We start from the raw sequence: 19,377 nt of genomic DNA on the forward strand, positions 1-19,377 counted from the left end.
TAGTTTTTAACTGGGACGGAACGTGTGGATACGAAAAAACCTAATGTCAATTGTAGCCAGGGGGAACTGTCAAATGCAGCCAAAGGGAACCGTCAAATGCAGTCAGGGGGGACTGTCGAATGTAGCCAGTCCATTTACAATATGTGAGGAAGAAAGAGTGGCTATGCAAGACAAGAGATAAAATGAACAGAAAAAAGAAAAGAAAACATCTATCCACAGGTTCTGTCCCAGAATTTTAATAGAGAACATCAAAATTCGATTTGTTTGCATTTGGCAGTAGGCCTTTTTCAAATGTTTGGCTAGAAATTCCTTGCTTCTTCAATGAATCATGTACAAGAAAAGTAAAAATGTTAAATTTAACGGAACAATGTATGATGCCGACATCAATTAAAAAATACAACTGAGCGACCTTGTTGGGAAAGTGTTAACATTTGGAAGCGAACCAAACCAAGTTTCTCATACTATGATCGAATCAACAAAAATACCAAGATCATGTAAACAATCTCTTTGAACTGTCAAAAAAGTGAGGTTAAACATTACCATGCAACGTTCTCCACCGAGAGGTTCACTTTAGTTTGTTTACATAACCAATGAACTTTGTACCGCGACTCACCACTTCATTTGCCGCGTTGCCAGGAAGCCAAGCAAAAATATACAAAACAGTGCTGCCCAAACACATATTTTGAGTCCCACCATTCTTGCAAAGGTGAAAAAAATATTCAACATTCTTGCATTTTTCAAATTTAAAAAAATCATTAAAAAATCACGATAGCTCTAAAAAGTCTCATTTCAGCGGAAATATTCTTAAAAATGTGTAGTCTTTTGAATAAAAATAAGAAAAAAGGGGGTTCGGTCGGACGAGAAAGGTCTATTGCTGGCAATTAGGTGGCTATTTCAAATGCAACATTTGGGCGATTCGCCGCCGTCATTTTTTTGCCGCCCAACCCGCCCTTAAATCGTCCCCAAATCGCCCACTGAACGCGCCATTTAATCGCCCTCAATTGCCTAATACGAAAATTAAAAATAATGCTTATTTTCGGATTCATTATCTACTCATATATACTTACCAGTATACTAGGTAATCACCACCAAATTATAGGAAGAATCAAAGGTGAAATTGGTATTGCGCACCAAAACTTATCACAATCTAACGTTCCTAAGGACTTTAGGTCAGAGATCTTGTTCCACTAAACTTACACACGACTCCACAATTTCCAACATTCGTTGGTTAAATTAAGTGCACTAGACAAACAAAATACAAGCGAGAACACGCCTATTGTTTAAAAAAACAATTTTAAGCTTAAGCCAAATATGAACCGAAATGTTTGAAAAACGCAAAAAGCAACCAAGTCCATTTCAGCCGCCAGAAAATTTGTCTATGTATTGAAATTGCCTTTAAATCGCATTCGCAAATTGCATTTGTTCCTAGGGGCAATTAGCACAGGTGAGTTGAGTCAAACGTCAAACTTTTTAAATCGCCTGACAATGTTCGTCCGAATTTGTTTTGACAGGGAATGTACTTTTACAGAGTTGTTACAGTCGCGCGGATTGCGTGGTTTTCGCGAATTTGGCGCGTTTTGTGTTCTCAATTTGACACATCACGCGGATTTGGCGCGAATTCAATTAGCGACAGTTTTATTTTATCGGATTCACTCCTAACCTGTTCATTCATCTTTTTTTTTTAAAGATACTATTAACTTTCACGCCAATCGCTGGGAACATTAATCCCTTAAAGAAACGAGTTATGGTTATGAAAATTAATATGAGACTCCGTTATGCCACTTCGTAACTATTTAGGGTAATTACGAATAATATGATTAAGGTTCCAGTTATGTTCTTTGAAATTAATTTTTTTTTAAATGTTGAAACATGAATGGCAATATTTCGGTGCATCCAACGTGTTTTCTTTTCATTTGGATTAACTGTAAATCTCTATTGGCGATTCTACGTTGAAACTGCTCGCAGATAGCGCTGGAAGGAAAGTGTTTCTGATTTGATTCTGTTCTGTCATAGTGCATATATTTTCTGTAAACATTGGTAGAAAAAGACTTTTAAAAACCAAATTACCGATCAATTTGTTGATAATTGTTTATGAAAATGAAGGAAAACCATCATTTTATAAGATGATGAGTAAACATCTTGCGAAAAGAGTGTAAAACATAGTGGTTTCTAATATTATTCGCAGAGCTATATGCGCGCTGTTTCGAAATGTAATTTGTTGAGCACCGTAGCCTCCGCAACAGCATTTCCCGTTCGTCCTAAGTTAAGCTAAACCTTCATGAGATGGTGTAAATTCATGAAACTCTCCAGATCAGGCGAGGAAAGAATATATCCGGCTAATAGGAAAGTGTCAGCTTTGTATCATGCACAGCCGATCCTTCTCTCCGATAGTCTTCACTGAATCTCCTACGTAGTTCAAAATATGAAGGAGTTTGACATTGGTACTGATTGGGTCTCGGTTTCGAGTTGGAACTTTATTTATGGAACGATTTTTTATAACCACAATAATACCCCGATTACATTTCGAAGAAATGTATGAGTGAAATAGTTGCAAATGGCTGTAATTTCAGAATAATTGCAAATAAAACTAAATTTCTTACTCGTTTCATTCATATTTTGGCAGTGGTAAGCTTTTTCCGAGAAGATAATGAAGATTTTGTTGTAAGCTACGACTCACTTACGGGTAAAAAAAAGCAAACTGTATCACTTTGCCAGTTCATGAGCTGAATCATAGGTGTCGCATGACTAATTTTGGCTTTGCCGCAAATCGCCAATATATTTAGTTTCGGTGCGCTGTTTTTTGACCGGTGAAGTGACGTCCTGTGCAAAAGTTTTCAAGGAGATTGTTGTTTTCACGCAGTGCTACGCGATGGAAAAAGAAGCGAATTAAGGGGGTTATCGCAGGTTATTTTGGTTTACGATTTTGAATGCAAGGTAACAATGGATCTTTTTTTGTAATGCTCAGAATTATTTATACATTTATTGAGTGCGAAATAAACAATATTTTCAGTCACGCAGAGCCACACATACCAGCGTTCCAAGAGTAGAAGTCCAACCATTTCCATGTCGGGGAGCGCCACGGCGAACACGATAACTCTCGAAAAAATTATCTGGTACGGTAAATTCAATAAGTTTTGCAAAGCTTAGACTTGTAGTTAGTCGATGAACCACAAACAATAGCAAAAAGTTCGAGTTTCGGAAATTGGCTGCATGAAAACCGAAAAATATCATGAAATTCGCTCACTTTTCTTCAAAATAATAGGGAGAAACTTTTTTATTCCGTTTTCTGTGGTTCATTGATAGGCACACATATTGTGCATTCTTATAAAGAAAAAATCAAGTCAATTCGTTCATTAGTTTTTCGTGTTATCGTGTTCGCCAATTTGAAAAAGGCGGTTTCGAGAAAAACGTTATTAAAGGGTGTCCCACATCAAATTACATCACGGAAAAAACGCTGTAGGAAATACCCCATTGAATATTTTCCCTCGAAAATTTGGGTAGAAGTAGTTTAGAGTGTATTGTTTACACTATATTTTTTCTGTGAAATCTGCGTGTGTTAAGCAAATATGCGCGAGGAATGCATGGCTGTTTAAAACAAAAAAAGTTCAGCATGGCTAGAGAGATTGCGGGAGGCTATTCCAGAGGTTCAATACTAAAAATTAAACGGATAAAAATGAAGTCGATTTTTTTGCCCACTACACCAGACGCCCCCCTTAATTCTACCCAAAAGTAACAGAATCATGACATGACATACGAGGATCGCAAAAAAAGTGAACAAATAATTATTTTTTTGGGTTTGGTGCCAATACCTTATTTAAGCCTTTTTTGATTGCATCCAACGGGGAGAAAAGATCTGAAATGGTGAGTTAAATGACAGCAATTATGTGAAAAAATCACCCCAGAGCCAAAATTCGAACCTTGGGACTCCGGCCTAATGCACAAATCCTTATACTATCCCTGGGCTATGAAGACGTCCCAGGAAGAATTCATGATTATCGCATTGGCGACCACACACAACCCACCAAATTGTTTTCGTTGTACTCACCATTTCGATCGGTTTTCGCAAATAAATTTGAAATAGTCAAAACCACCATATGTGAAGCTCTGGAACAAGGAACGTCTGTTTCCCAGAAGTTGAAATCAAGGGGTCGAACGTGTTTGCGGTCAACAAAATCTGTGTTGTACAGTTCGGTATATGCGCATTTGGAAATGTTTCAGAGCCGGATCGTTTACCAAAACAGTACGCCCAAAATGTAGGCCCGAAAGCTGGAAATCAAATGGATACATTCTAATGGTCGTTGAAATGTGTCAAAGTGGATTTCTAATAGCTTCCGAGACAGAAGTTTTATGTTGGCAGGAGTTGCTGCGATATTGCCAAGAAAATTAAATTTGTTTTTTTTTTGCGGATAACTTTTCGGGAAATTGTTGATCTGACAGAGTCTGCAGCTGTGGCCGGAAGTCTTCGAATTTCATGGCAACCTTCCAGAGTTTGAAATTAGTGCTCGTTCTCACGACAAGCAGTTGATCACACATCTTCCATAATAGGCACATCGTTCATATGTCTGTTCACGAAAGGGTGAATTCCAAACCCTGCGACCAACAATAGAGGATAGATTCTAAAAAATGTGGCACTGTCATATACGTGTATTTGCTTAACTAGGGTTACCAACCGTCCTTATTTTAAAGGACATGTCCTTATTTTCGAGGTTTTTGGAAAGCGTCCTTATTTTACTTCAAATGTCCTTATTTTTAGTCCCAAACCTTGGCATGTACAGGGTGGTTCAACATGATGGCTTTTAACAGGGCATTTCATGTTATTGTAGTTTAGTATTGTTTGCCACCACAGTATGTTCATCATTTTCAAATTATTCAACTATATTTCGAAAATCATCGATCTGTGAGATTCCCAAGCATTGGAAACCAACATTACTCGACTAATTAGCCAGATACCACGTGAAATACTCGAATCCGTCATCAAAAATTGGACCAGTCGAATGGATTACCTCAAGCGTCAACATGGTCAACATTTAAAAGAAATTGTTTTCAAACAATAAATGGCAAAAAATGTTCTTTCGATTGACAAAAAAACATTTCGCGATTTACTCCATTGTTTAAATTTTTGCGAGATCAAAAAAACGACATGATGAATCACCCTGTATTAAATTTTTCAGACCAACTTTATTCCAAGAGAATCAATTTCAATTGTCAATTTTAAATACTTCCACTTACTTGTTTTTGTTAATGCGTACTCTCTGTGACTCATTCCAACCAAAAGTTCTTTTACTCAGAAGTAACCAAAATTTGTTGGATCCCAGTCAAAATGGGCAAGTTGTTGGCTAACGGGGGGCTATTTGCCAACTCGGATGCGCTAATTGCCCTTCAATTTGCTGGCAAATCGCTGGCAATTAGTGGGCTATTTCAAATACAACATTTGGGCGATTTGCAGCCGTAATTTTTTTGCCGCTCTACCCGCCCTTAAATCGCCCTCAAGTCGCCCAGGGAACGCGCCATTTAATCGCCCTTAATTGCCTGATATGAAAATTAAAAATAATAATTATTTTCGGATTCATTATCTACTTACATATACTTACCAGTATACAAGGTAATCACCACCACATTATTGGGAGAATCAATAGTGAAATTGGTATTGCACTTCAAAACTTATCACAATATGACGTTCATTAGGACTTTAGGTCAGAGATCTTGTTCTAATATACATACACATATTTCCACAATTTCACACATTCGTTGGCTAAATGAAGTGCACTAGACAAACAAGTGAAAACGCACCAATTGTTCAAAAAACAATTTTAAGCTTAAACCAAACATGAACCGCCATGTTTGAAAAACGCGAAAAACAACCAAGTCCATTTCAGCCGCCAGAAAATTTGTCTAAGTATTGAAATTGCCTTTAAATCGCATTCGCAAATTGCATTCGTTCCTAGGGGCAATTAGCACAGGCGAGTTGAGTCAAATGTCAAACTTTTTAAATCGCCTGACCATGTTCGTCCGCATTTTTTTGACAGGGATAGCTCGATACGAGGTTTGACCAAAGTGGTTATCTTCGTTCAATATTGGCACTACACCATTCCAATTTGTCTCGATCAAGATTCAACGTTCCAGTTCAACTGCTGGAAAATAAGCCAGAATCCCGACTTTTTCAGAATTCTGGCTCTAGTGACAACTGATTCAGGCTCCAATTCCGAATAGATTTGGCAGGGATGTCCTTAATTTGCTCTCAGTCCATTTGGTAACCCTAGCTTAACCTTTCATTCAATCGAATCATTTTCCAAGGAGGGATAATAAAATTTTATTTTGCGAATATAACTGACACAAATCATTCATCGTTATTTCGAAGAAATCCACGCACATTTCTGTTGATGTCGCTCTTCATCCGCCGCACAACTTCTTCAGTCACGGTTCCGCTTCATCGCCTAATTCTTCGCTATCGGACGGAGCGGGGGGCAATTTGGTGGTTCTGCTCTTTTGGAATGCACTTAACTCCATTGTCGTATCATTGTGGCCAGAGCCGTAGCGTGCGGTTGGCTAGGTTGGCCTCCGCCAAGGGCGCCAAGCTTAAGGGGGCGCTGAAATCGTGATCTGTTTTATAAAATAAGTGAGATCAATTTATAAGATAAGTCAGTGTGTAATTTCCAAGCACACACTAACTTATTGTTCGAAAATCGAACTGAAAAAGAAAGCCAATGTAAACACCAAAGTGGCGCACCTCACAAAAGGCGCTAAAAGATTACGCTACGCTGAAGTTTTCCCGATGCCAGAAAGAGTTCCACAATATGATAATAGCCAGTGATCAACGAGTTTTGCACTAAGTTGAATCTTTGGTTGAAATGACATGAGACTTTTGGAGTTCCCAGAAGCGTTGGAAATTCGTTGTTTTAGCTACAATACTTTGTGTCAGTTTCCTTGAGCTGGTATATTTGACGGCCTCTCAAGAGAAAAATTTAAACCTTTATAAGTAATCTCACCTGTCTATAGTTTTCGGCAGAGTTAAAAATATTCAAAATCATTGAATGGACATTGATCATATTCAGCCGCATTCATTTTCAATATTCAGTGACGCAGCTGAAAACGTCAAACGAACAAACCGCCCATTCATCCACGCAGATTTTCATTCGTCTCTGATTATTACACGATGCGACCGTGCAGCACCGAATCAAACGCATCAAAGTAGACCCTGGCACAATGTAAGCGATGATGATTGTTGTTTCATATGCTTTACCGGCATTTGAAAACATTTTCCTAGATAAATAGGGAAATGAATATATTGTATGATATCCAACTGAATGAATAACATGGATATTTGAATGAATATTTTTTCTATTCACCGCGAGTCGCATCAGGTTCATTTTCAGTCGTCAAAAGAGAGCTTCGATTATTTTTAACTCTGGTTTTCGGAGCAGTAAAAGATGCCCACACATGGAGATAACGATCCTCGCAAGTAACATTTAAAGTTTTATAGCATGCTACAAGTGCAATCTAAGCTTTAGGAGGCTATTTAAGAGTGCCTTAAAATCACAATTGTTACTTGGGCTGAGTCAAATGAGTATAATGATTTGTGGTTGTGAGTGGCGTAGCTCTTTTTAGTATTTCTGTAAAAGAATACTAAGAGCATTTTTAAGGGAATGCTTCACATTAGTTGGATGCTTTTTGTACGCGGGGATGGTTGTGTGGACTCTCCTGCCAAAGGCTACTTGACATTAATTTTGAGAGGACACACCATTTTGTCCCGTCCAGTGCAATTGTCATCCAAAGTCTTTGTTCACCGGAGTAAGGGATATGTGAAACAACCCCGTGCTTCAGTAGATCCACACATGGCAAACTTGAATCAGTGACTACACTGTCGATTTCAACTTTGTGAGCGGGCATGTAGACGTGTTCGTCTTTCATAAAAGACAGAATATAATAATTCTGTGCTTATCTGGGCAAAATATCAATTACGGCTGAATAATTCGTAGCTTTGTTTTACTTGCATTTGCAAAAAGATGAGTGTATAATGTCTGGGACATAATCAGAATGTCGCGATGACACTTGGACTGGTGATTCGAATGTAATGATATGCACCGTAACGAGCAACTCATAAACAAGGTCACAGTTCCTAAACAGAGTCTCCTCAATATATTGGTCTTTATATACAGATATAGCACATCGAAATGAGTCCCTAAAATTTCGAGACCTGGAGTAATCTCGAAAAAGTGCCATTCTGCGACAATCAATTTTTTTAATTGAGATACCATCTGAGTTTACAAATGCAACTTTTAATTTTTTGTATGTCTTAGATATGTATGAAACATCGAAATCTAGTGACAATTCGAAAAAAAAATTTTTTTTTCGAAAATCTAAAAGTTTCAGAGGACCACAATCACAAGATTCGACGTTTCATACATTTCTAGTGCTTTTTGCCTCAAAAAGAAATTTAAAGCTACCTTTCCAAACTCCAATATTTTCCAAGTGCCGTCAAGGCTATCCACAAAAAAAAAAAATTCGAGATGACACTAAATCTTGACGTTTTTGATAATTTAAGCCATTTTGCTTCAAAACTACGAGTTTTTTTTTAATATTAAGAGATATCTGGATGTTTTTTCACGGGTGAAAATTTTCACAAAACTGACCGTTAAGTCCGATTCTTTTATCATGTCTGATTGAGCTAATGTTTTACATAGAGACTTTTTTCGAGGTGTCTGGTTATAAAATTCGATGGTTACTTTTTTATTTTGACTATAGAGGTTTTAATCTTAGGGTCATTTGCCTCTTTTCGGGTCTCTTTGGAAAAATCTCTAACCCTATATGCGGGGTTGGGAATTGAACCCAGGTGAGCTGCGTACAAGGCAATCGATTTGCCAATTACGCTATGCCCGTCCCCGATGGTTCCTTTTGTACCATAGGTGACACTGGCAGCCTGAAATACAGTCTCCTCAATAGATGCTCACATAAAATGCTTGGCAGTCAAACACGAACGAGCTTCGGTCGAATCTTTAAGAAATCGCATCTTTCGGTATTTTACAAGCTTTCAATCATCGGAAATGTTGTTGAAGGGTTGAACCGCAGGCGCGGGTCGATTTCCCTAAAAAAATGCCAGCTCAGTAAACAGATATACAGATACACATAAATACCTAGGGTCTGTTGGTTTCTCAAAGTCTCCCGAAAAACTACTCCGTCCATCGCCTTCAAACACCTAACTTCGAATGATATTAGAGACAAATCTGCATTCTGGGAATGGGCGATGTCGATGCGATTTTTTCAAAATCGATTTTTTCAGCTTGAAAAATCGATTTTTTGTAACCGATTTTTTCGGTTCGATGTTTGACAACATCGATTTTATTGATTCAATAGAATGGTGAATTCATTTTTCTTTCAATATTCCCATTGAAAAAAATGTTTTGCATCGATTTTTCCCGGCTCGATGATTGGCAACATCGATGTTTTCGCATTAAAAAGATCGATGTAGCAAAATCGATTTTATTTTTCACAATGTCCATCACTACTGCAGTCACAAAATATAGTGTTCTGTTTGTGTTGCATACTGATGGCTTTGCCCGAAATAGGCTAAAAAAAATTCATTCTTTGAACCTGATGTCTTTCAGCTACAGGGAAATATAGATTACTTTTCGGTTAAATTGTCTTACAGATACTTATCTTCACATTCATCTTCGCATATTCGCTGATAATGCTACTAGCGTAGACAAATGACGCATGAGGCGCAAAACTGAGCCTCCGCCAAGGGCTCCAGATGATCACGCTACGGCTCTGATTGTAGCACATCCTTGCTGTAATAGCAGCTGCCTAAGTCTGTCCTTAACGTAACGCTCCATCATGGGACTTAATGAAGGATAACATTCGTTTATTAGGGAACTTCCTTTACTTCGGAATATGTGGCGTTGTTTGTCACGAAACACTAATTTTCTCGCCATATGAACAGATTCCTTACCAAACCATATTTTTTCGCGATCTTAAAACCGCTAAAAATATGCCATGGAATTAGGTTAGGTTTAGGTTTCATTCGTTACTCAAAACACATCCTTCGAGTTTCATCAGTACCTGATCGAACAGCGTACGGACCTGGATTCAGCACTGATAATATAAATTCGTAAATATAACGAAATTGATCATCACGTGTTCATTCGTCGTTTTCTACAACCAAGTATTTTCGTACATTGTAAATAGTAGGTTTCGTTCATTTCATGAACAAGAAAGGCCGCTTGGTGAACGAAAGCTTTCGCAAATTTTACATATTTAATGTACACTGCACGAATGTTATCGTTGATAACGACATTATTTTTCGTGAATGAAATGAAATGATTCATTTATGTTAATAAATGTTTGTGTATATTCCGAACGATTTCGTTGGTCGCACGAAATTATTTCGTTTATTTTAGAAAAGTTTTCGTATATAATAGCACATTATTTTGACACTGCTCTGGCAGAGAAAAACTCAAACTTATTCATTCAAAACCAACAAGCTGGTCGCGTTGGCTCAACTGAATTCGTATTGCTCCAGATTCTGGATCAACTGGAAGCGAAATAGGTTTAAGAAATATTCCTGAATCTGGCGGACATGGATACGGTTAATAAATAGTCAGACTAAGACCGTCGTGAGGATCAACAATTATCTGACGTATAGTAACAAGGACATCATATTCTCCCTCTATTGAAGCTCTAAAACTACTTCTACCCAAATTTTCAAAAGAAAATATGCAATATGTTTTTTCTACAGCGTTTTCCCGTGATGCTTTTTTATGTGGGACACCCTTTATTATAAGTATTCCGTGAATCGAAGGCTGAATTGCTCACGAAATAGTGCAGAACCCTCCGTATAATAGAGCCAAAAATGTGCTAATTACACTATGTGATTTAATAAAGAAAACTCCGTTTATTGATTGAACCTAACATTGATTTCTAAAGGAAATAAAAAAATGAAAATCGAAAAAATACACGAAATCAACTAAGCCAAGCCAACCGGTTGGGTATCCCCCACGCCGGAAACAACAAGCCAGCAGCGCGGTGCGAACTATCGGAACTCAAGAACGCTTCTAATGGAGTAGTGCAGAGCGAGTGGAGTGATCCCGTTCCGTGGAGGGCTCTTCCGACGGCAGCGACGGGAGTCCTTGTGCGAGTGGAAAACGAGCGAGTGAAAAGAATGTTGATGGAAAAATTGCTTTCAGCATGCGGCGGCAGTCGTAGAGGTTAGGAATAATCCCTCCCGACCTGCGGCCACTACCCGCCGCTCGTTTGCACTCCCAGCGCCGGTGAAAGTGTGGATGGAGACGGAAAAATAATAGTATACATAAGCTCCCCTGACGATGTGCATGAAAAATGAGGTGAAGAATGTTAAATTTACTGTTATGAACTTTTATCATGCAAAATGCTCCGGCGAAGAGGGGCGACACCGTCTTGGCTGACTTGGAACGTTGGGGTGAAAGGATGAAGTGCATTGGTAGGACGGCGTGGTGGATGCCGAGCGAAGGTGACGATTCCTCGCTTTTCCGGCTGGTTAGTTAGACCAGCTCCGCGGGAGAAATGAGAAGGTGGGATGGGTTGTTCCAATGACGTTGGTTGGATGGCAATTCCGGTACTTTATAGAACACACCATTCAAGAGGTCGTTCTCGTAGACTACGGGGACCTGCTGCACGAGTGGGAGTCAGTTATTGGAACAATAATGAACCCAAGTGACGATTGGATTTATTGGGTTAGATTTATTGTTGTTCGGGGATGGTAAGAAGGTACTTTGAATCCTATTTTCGGATAGAATGAAGGAGAATTTGGGACCGAATGTGAAACAAATGATGTCTGAATGGTTTGTTGAATGGTAATGAACAAACGAAATAGGGTTTTGATGGCATGTTTGATTTATGGCTAGGGGTCCGGTTGTTCCGATTGGATGGACCTATTCACCGGTTTCTTCGTGACAAATTGTTTTACCCTTTCGGGCATGGATATCGAATTTAAAGGACTGGTGTATTCGTTTGAAATCGCTTATCAGTTCCTTTTCCACATTGGTAGAATGAGATAATACGATTCAGTGAGGTTTAGCGAAAAATTCGTTGCCATGGAAACGATGTGTATTGTATATAGCCGCAATTCGGACAGACTCATTGATTTTCGTTAAATGACACCTCATTTAAATCTCGTTTTTTTTGGTGAATAACCAAACCATACGATGAAAATATTTCCTACTGAAATTGCATCCTTCTACCTCTTTTGTTGTTGATTATGATGCGAATTCATTTTTGCATTTATTTTTGCCTTTCTACAAGCAACATTGATCCCTGCATCGCTGAACAATGGGATGCTGAGAGCCTGCTAGAATTGCGGAACGAATCCCGGCTCCTGTAGAGCGATGCAACAATTTCTGACGTCATGAAAGTTCTATCAATGTTAACTACAGCATTATAGCAATTCTATTGTTATCAAATTGACTAATGTTTAAATAGGGCAAACTACCCAAACGGTAACAAATGGTAACAAAATCAATGCGCGACGATGCAACAATTTCTGACGTTAATATTTACTACAGCATTATAGCAAAACATGTTTTGTGAGAAAATTTTTACAACCAAATCATGTGCAATAATTCTACTACGATTGACGTATTCACAACTGCTTTATTACCAAAAAAGCCCAAAGACTAAGTCTGCTTGTGATATGTTATGAATCACCCTAAACTGCACGCCACAGTACCCTCACGAAGTCTTACAGACTAACCGGCGCGGGAGTACAAACAAACGCACCCATTCAGAGATACTGACATACAGACAGACAGCCAGACATCCGCCCATTCCGAACTCATAAAAATTAAGTGTGCCATTATAATAGAATTTAAATTAATTAAAATCTGTTTTGATTACGCTTTTCAATTTGAGCTCTCGTTATTGTGGTCCTGCGACGAAAGCGACTACCCTCTCCAACTCGGCTTGACTATTTGTTCCATTCGAATAGCGAAGAAAGGATTTCGTTCCACGTATAGGTGAATTGTGCCGGTGCCCGACGTAAAGGGGTTACCGCAGACGGCATCCTTTGTTGGACGTTGAGAAAATTGATCACCTGATTTACTGCCTTGCTAAGCAAATATCGGTATCGTGGATCAGGTGCCGATAAATGAAAATAATTTAACTTATTGTTTAGACGAAGCTGCAGTTATTGGCTCGTGGACATAATAAATGGTTCTAATTCTAAAAATAACGAAGCGCTGATTCTTATGAGATTATGTAGCGAGTTCGACTAGTGCATAAGCATGGGTTCGATTTTTTTTTCTAATTTGAATGTTTCGGGTTCGAGTCGGGCTCGGGTTTTTTAAATTTTTACATTTCGGGTTCAGGTCGGGTTCGGGTATTTCATATTTGGAATTCTCGAATTTGGCGTAAGTTACCAATAAGGATTGAAACGTAGCCATATAACAGCTTAAGAGCTGCATATATGTCAGTCTTTAACAGCCGATAAGCCCTTTGCGCTGATTGAGTGCTGATATAATGCCAAAAATGCGCTATACTGTTCTATTATGGTGCCGAAATTGACAGCACCTTTGTGCTATTGTACTGTACCATTGAAGTACTCTTAAATTTGAAAGCTTGTTATCGCGACCACTCATGCTATTAGATTGCTTTGATGAGCAGTGATTTTCCCTAGTGTGTTTGCAATACTTTCTTATGTTTCTTTTCGGTATAATGAATAAAAAGAAAGAAAATTGATATACTGTCTAAAACTGCAAAAGACTCTCTTCTAAATTTATTTATTTATTTATTTTTTTATTTATTTATTTATTTATTTATTTATTTATTTATTTATTTATTTATTTATTTATTTATTTATTTATTTATTTATTTATTTATTTATTTACAATTGAGATTTTATGGTTGTTTTATAGCCATTCATAAAACCTAGATTGCACTTGTAGCATGCTATAAAACTTCAATTGTTACTTGGGAGTTCTTGCTTGGACATAACCTCGTTCTATTATGGCTGGAGAATCAACGCGTGCGGACAGCAAATCGGCATTTCTGCATTGTTGGAGTGTGTTGAGTTGAATAAGTTGACAGCGGCCCGAAAAGGATCGCGCCAAGAAAGGAAGCCGCCTCAAATCAAATCGTATAATTTGCATTGAATACCTTCACTTCGATCGCTACCGTTCAGGTGTTGCGGGTTCCGAATCGTTGAACACTATTTGTTTATTTTTAGTACCCTCACCAACAGACCCCTTGGCCCCAATGGTGGTTGCTTAAACTAATTACATTTCAGAATAGACATTATTTTAGCTTTTGTCGAGTTCCTCGTCCGGTTAAAGTCAAAGGCTGTCACCACACTGTTAAAAACACACTGAAGTCCGGTAACAGCGCTCTGGCGCCCAAAGTTGGTTCTCCTGTACGGGACTAGCAGAAGAGAGTTATTCTTACTGCGAACGCGAGCCTGAAGATCCAATTGTCCGAGGATTGTAGGGCAATCCACGCTGGCAGACAGTAAATCCGAGACGAACAGGGGTCAGGAGCAGTCCTTCGGGATGCTTAGAGTATCGAGCTGTATAAACTGACTACGGTTTTCGTAGCTCGGTAGTTGAAATCTGTTTTGCCAAGGAAGATGTCGGAGTGCAAAGCGTATGAACCGGCATTGGACAGCCTCGATTCTATCAACGCCGTTCTGGTAGTACGGATTCCAAATAGCAGAACAATATTCAAGTGTTGAACAAACCAGCGCGCAAGAGAGAAAGTTTAAATAGTATACGTCCCTAAAGTTCTTCGTTATTCGTAAGATGAACCCAAGCTTGATGTCTTATCCACAATGGATGATGTATGTTATTTGAACGTTAGTGCCGAATTCATGATGACTCTGAGATCCTTAACGTGAGAGTGTCTTGGAATACTCGAATCGAAGAAATGGTAGTTGAACTGAATTTCCGTTTTCGCGTGAACGTAACATTTACCTGGGTTTAACACTATTCTGTTTAGATCACACCACATACTAAAGCTTCACTCTGAAGAAACGGAATCGGTTTTATTCTGTATTAGTCGAAAAAATTTCATGTCGTTGGCGAAAGAAAGGCGGGGTCTTTGTAATTTGATATTGACGTCGTTAAAGTAGAGGAGGAATATTTCTTGACTGAGGTGGCTTTTTTTGGGGATGTAGCGAACAATGGTGCATATAGACAATCCTTAATGCTTATTTGGAGTTGCCTTCCATCGAGGTAGGAGCGAAACCAGCGCAGAAGTTGTCCATGAATACCGAGTTTGTCCAGCTTCGCTATTGCGATATCATGGTTGATTTTGTCGAAAGCCGCAGATAGATCGGTTTGCAATCCGTCAGCGATTCCATCGAGTACATATGTTGTTAACGAGAGCAGGTTAGTCGTTGTCGATCGTTTAGGCATAAAACCGTATTGTTCGTCTACAATGTAGTGTTTGCAGTAAACAACGGCACTTAAACACGAGATTTCCCGATAATTGTCAATGTTCGATTTGTTTCCTTTTTATGCACTGGAAACATGTGCACTGCTTTCCGACAGGAACGGAAAGTTCCAGTAGTGAGTGATAGCACGAAGACTCACCGATATGATTCAAGAAGCCCGCTGATGCACTTTTTGCCAAAATCAACGGAACGCCATCTGGGCTCAGGGAATTTGCTGCAAGAATGGCAGCATTATCGACACAAATTCGGTTGATGGTTCGTCCTAAAGAAGGAGTTAGATTGGCGCCGCAGCGACTTTTGGTGGTGGAAGGCTCTCGTCGGAAAAACGCTTGAAAATTTGTCGGAGAAAAGTTGAAGAACAGTGCCTAAAACTCCATTGACATACAAGATGGTAACCCGGATTCTTTTCACTGCTCATTCACATACTTCCAGAACGACTTGGGCTTAGATTTCAGTTGCCGCTCGACGTTTCGCTGATGTCTGAAAAAGACGCGTCTGCTTTGCTGTTTGTATTCGTGGTCGAGTTGAAAGTGGTGCTTTCGTAATGCAAGTGTCTTATGTTTCGAGAATTTTTTAAATTGCAGCTCGGTTGTCTGTTTTTAATCTTGTTTTTGACGTTCCGCGGTCCGCTCTTCAGCACATGACAGCAATCGTGACCGCCATGCAGACGTTAAGTCAAACAAATCAAACATTACTTATGATCGCATAAAACGACTGCTAACGGTTGTTGTCCTGTTAAAGCAGAAGTTCTGATTCTGAGAGCTTATAATAGAATCGAAACTTTGTTTTAGCTTAGCAAGCCAGTGCATGGCGGTCACGACGGCTGTCATGTGCTGAAGAGCTGAACGCGAAAAATTAAAAACAATTTTAAAGTAGGTTTTGTGTCCCTATGCACAAATTGGTTTTTTACCATATTCCTTAGGGAAAATTAGTTTTTAATCGTCTAAGGACTGTTGATTTTCCGTAGATCTTCGGATTTTGTCCTTTCTACGTATATACGAATTAACTCGTAGAATGTACGGAATTTTCGTAACTTTTTCAGAGTTCTACGGACGTTTAGTAAAAATAATAAGCATTCGATTTTTTTCATTGAATTTCTATCATGTACGTCCAAAAATTGTTGCTCTTCTTTGCACTTAATATCGGTTCACTTTTCATGCCATTCCTTAGCTCTGACATCAAATAGACAATCATACAATCTTTGCTCGATTGGATTCCGAAACCATTCGAACCGAAATCAGTTGATGCATTAGAGTAGGATTAATCGAGAATACCGAATAATGTATGAATTTAATATTTTTCCAAATACTGAATTGACTGATATTCATTCTGGCACATTTAAATTAAACAGTTCGAAAACATACAGACTAGAGACTAACGCGAATTCCTATAACGCATAATGTAAAGTTTCTCTCACAAAGATACATGTGGAATGCTGTTGCGTCCTGTTTCGAGTCGATATTATATCCTAGTTGCGAACGTGAATAATTTCTACATTGTTAAGAAAATACATTAAATATTATCGGATCCTATAAGTGACCATCTTTGATTTTTTCGGATTTCCATTCCAGAACCAGGTATTTGATTCTCGGGAATGTTTTGTGCTAGTAAATGTAAATAACTGAAAATTCACCAGTGCTGTGCTTTTTGCTATATTTACACCTCTCTCGATTTTTATATTTGCTCCTTAGAAGACTAATCCTGGATCCCAAAATCACAACTTGCGAACTCGTCATCTGTTTGTGGACTTCAAGGCAGTGTATACTTCAGCGCAACGAAACGAACAGTGCTGGCAGATAATGCTTGAGCATGGCTTTCCGACTCAAACTTTGACTTCCGAGTCAAACCTGAGACGGGACGTGCAAAGTGAAAAAAAGTAACTGTCACCGCGAACCAGCAATGGTTTGTCATTGCGAACCGGACCTTTCTTGACGATTTTCATTTTCTTTGAATGGACAGTGTCTGGGTAGTATCGTAATATCCTGGCTATATACAAGGTGTTTTTAGAAAACATTTTTTACATGTTGCTTAGATGCATGTAGATGCACACAAACAAATATGCAAAAAGCACCGACGGCACGTGCAATTTCAATATTCTGCTCAACAGTTATGGTTAATGGTGTTTTACACAGTTCAGACAAACGATAACATAATTCATGTCATGTTTGAGCTCTATTATTTTCGGCACAAATCAGTACCTCATCGGCAGAAATCTATGCCGCATCGGCACAACACTATCATCAGCATTTGCTTGAAATTATTTTACAAGCGGATTTTTTCCTGCAAAATAACATCAATATCGGGAGGGAAAAAGAAGACCGTCTTCACATGTCCCGTCCCAGGGTCAAACCAAGCGTCAGAATAGTCAAAGAGATATCCGACTCGTTTGCGACGTTAGATGTATTGAAGCAAAATGATGCACTTTCTTGTTTTGTTCAAGAGTGCTGAAAAGTGCGATGCTAAAAGCTGGTATGCAAAGAAATGACACTATCATTACGAGATCGCATATGCTTCGTGGCTTCTGGATGACATAGAGACACCATTGAAGTCGATTGTAGAGCATTTGCCTTTTAAAAGAAAAGTTGCAGAAATCGGATGCAGTACATTGTTGTAGACGAGTGCATATGTTTTGGAACACAAGAGACATTAGTGACATGTGATAGCGTAGATACCCATGAGATGAAAAGCGGTTAGCCATTGTACTTGGGATCTTCTGCGGTTTGCGCATTCAACTGCAATCTCCTAGCTTAAGGACTTATCGACTGGTTGTTGTGTGCAAACATGCAGATCAAGTATATGCTGCCATTGCAATGCTTATAAAGCACGGCAGTGGGGGTGGGCGTAGCGTAGTTGGTAAACCGATTGCTTTGTACGCAGCGCACCTGGGTTCGAGTCCCGACCCCGCACATAGGGTTAAAAAAAATTTCATAAGAGATATTTCTAACCCGAAGAGGCGAATGACCTTAAGGTTAAAACCTCTATAATCGTAATAAAAAAAAAAGCACGGCAGACTACAGTTGGCCGGACAAGCAACTAGAATGCCAGGAGAGCGAGAACAACAAAAGCTATGTTCAGCTGTGAACCTGGATGAGGCTGTTGGTGGAGGTATCCAGTTCGCGCACTCGAGAATTAGGCGCGTGCAAATCTTTTTCGTTCAAAATTTCAACAAAACCTTAGGCAGAAATCATGTAACCGAAACGATGATGGATTTTTTCGAACAATATTCCACTTTTCAAGGAAGGTATGTCCGTACTCCGTCCTCCTGCAGAAAATTGTGCACAACGTGTCGCCGATTAAATAAACAGCACATTTTTTAAGAATCTGCCGTATCCAGCAAAGAGTCGATAATTGAAATTATACAAGCAGCAAAGCATTGGTCAACAAGACTGAAGGCAAGTAACAGTGATTGTTATTCATAAACTGGAATAACCAGCTTTCGACCACAATTCGTATTGGCCGATTGCAATGCTATTCTACTATGCCTAGGCAATTTGGTTAAGGCAAACGATTTATTATCCAATCCCGCTCGGCCTTTCGCAAAGGAAAGTGTACGAAATATTGCCTTGCACTGCTTTTAACAAAAATTCAACTATAATACTCTCTACAGAGCAAATGGTTTCTCTATGCTTGTATTATAAGAGAGCTTACGATTCTGTACCAATTGTTATTTCAGCTTAATTTCACCTTTAAATCTAATCAACTGTTCGTACAATTTGTTGTCAGAAAACACATAACCTTTTCGCATAGCGATACGGTAGCGCCATGTCATGCCGCAGTTATATGGGTTTCCCACAATCCCTCTGTTTAACCTCTTCCTTACAAATTTTACCTGACTGACATTGATGAGTATTTTTCTTACTAATGGACACCAATACACATGGCGAATGGTGTGGTTTCTGTCGCAGAGCTATACTACAGCTCCACTCACATTATATTTTTTACGTATTTTCCAAGATCATATTCCC

General features: G+C 38.9%; 2 protein-coding genes across 2 annotated transcripts in view; both read left to right on the forward strand.

Moving 5' to 3' along the window:
• The window catches only part of LOC131695394 (uncharacterized), a 39,819-nt gene that overhangs the window by 19,408 nt on the left and 1,034 nt on the right, over positions 1-19,377 (forward strand). The window lies entirely within an intron of this gene.
• Positions 1-19,377, forward strand: part of LOC131677573 (chondroadherin-like protein) — a 224,226-nt gene that overhangs the window by 9,676 nt on the left and 195,173 nt on the right. The gene's annotated exons all lie outside the window — the stretch shown is intronic.

Source organism: Topomyia yanbarensis, chromosome 1, assembly GCF_030247195.1.
Source record: "Topomyia yanbarensis strain Yona2022 chromosome 1, ASM3024719v1, whole genome shotgun sequence".
Lineage (NCBI taxonomy): Eukaryota > Metazoa > Arthropoda > Insecta > Diptera > Culicidae > Topomyia > Topomyia yanbarensis.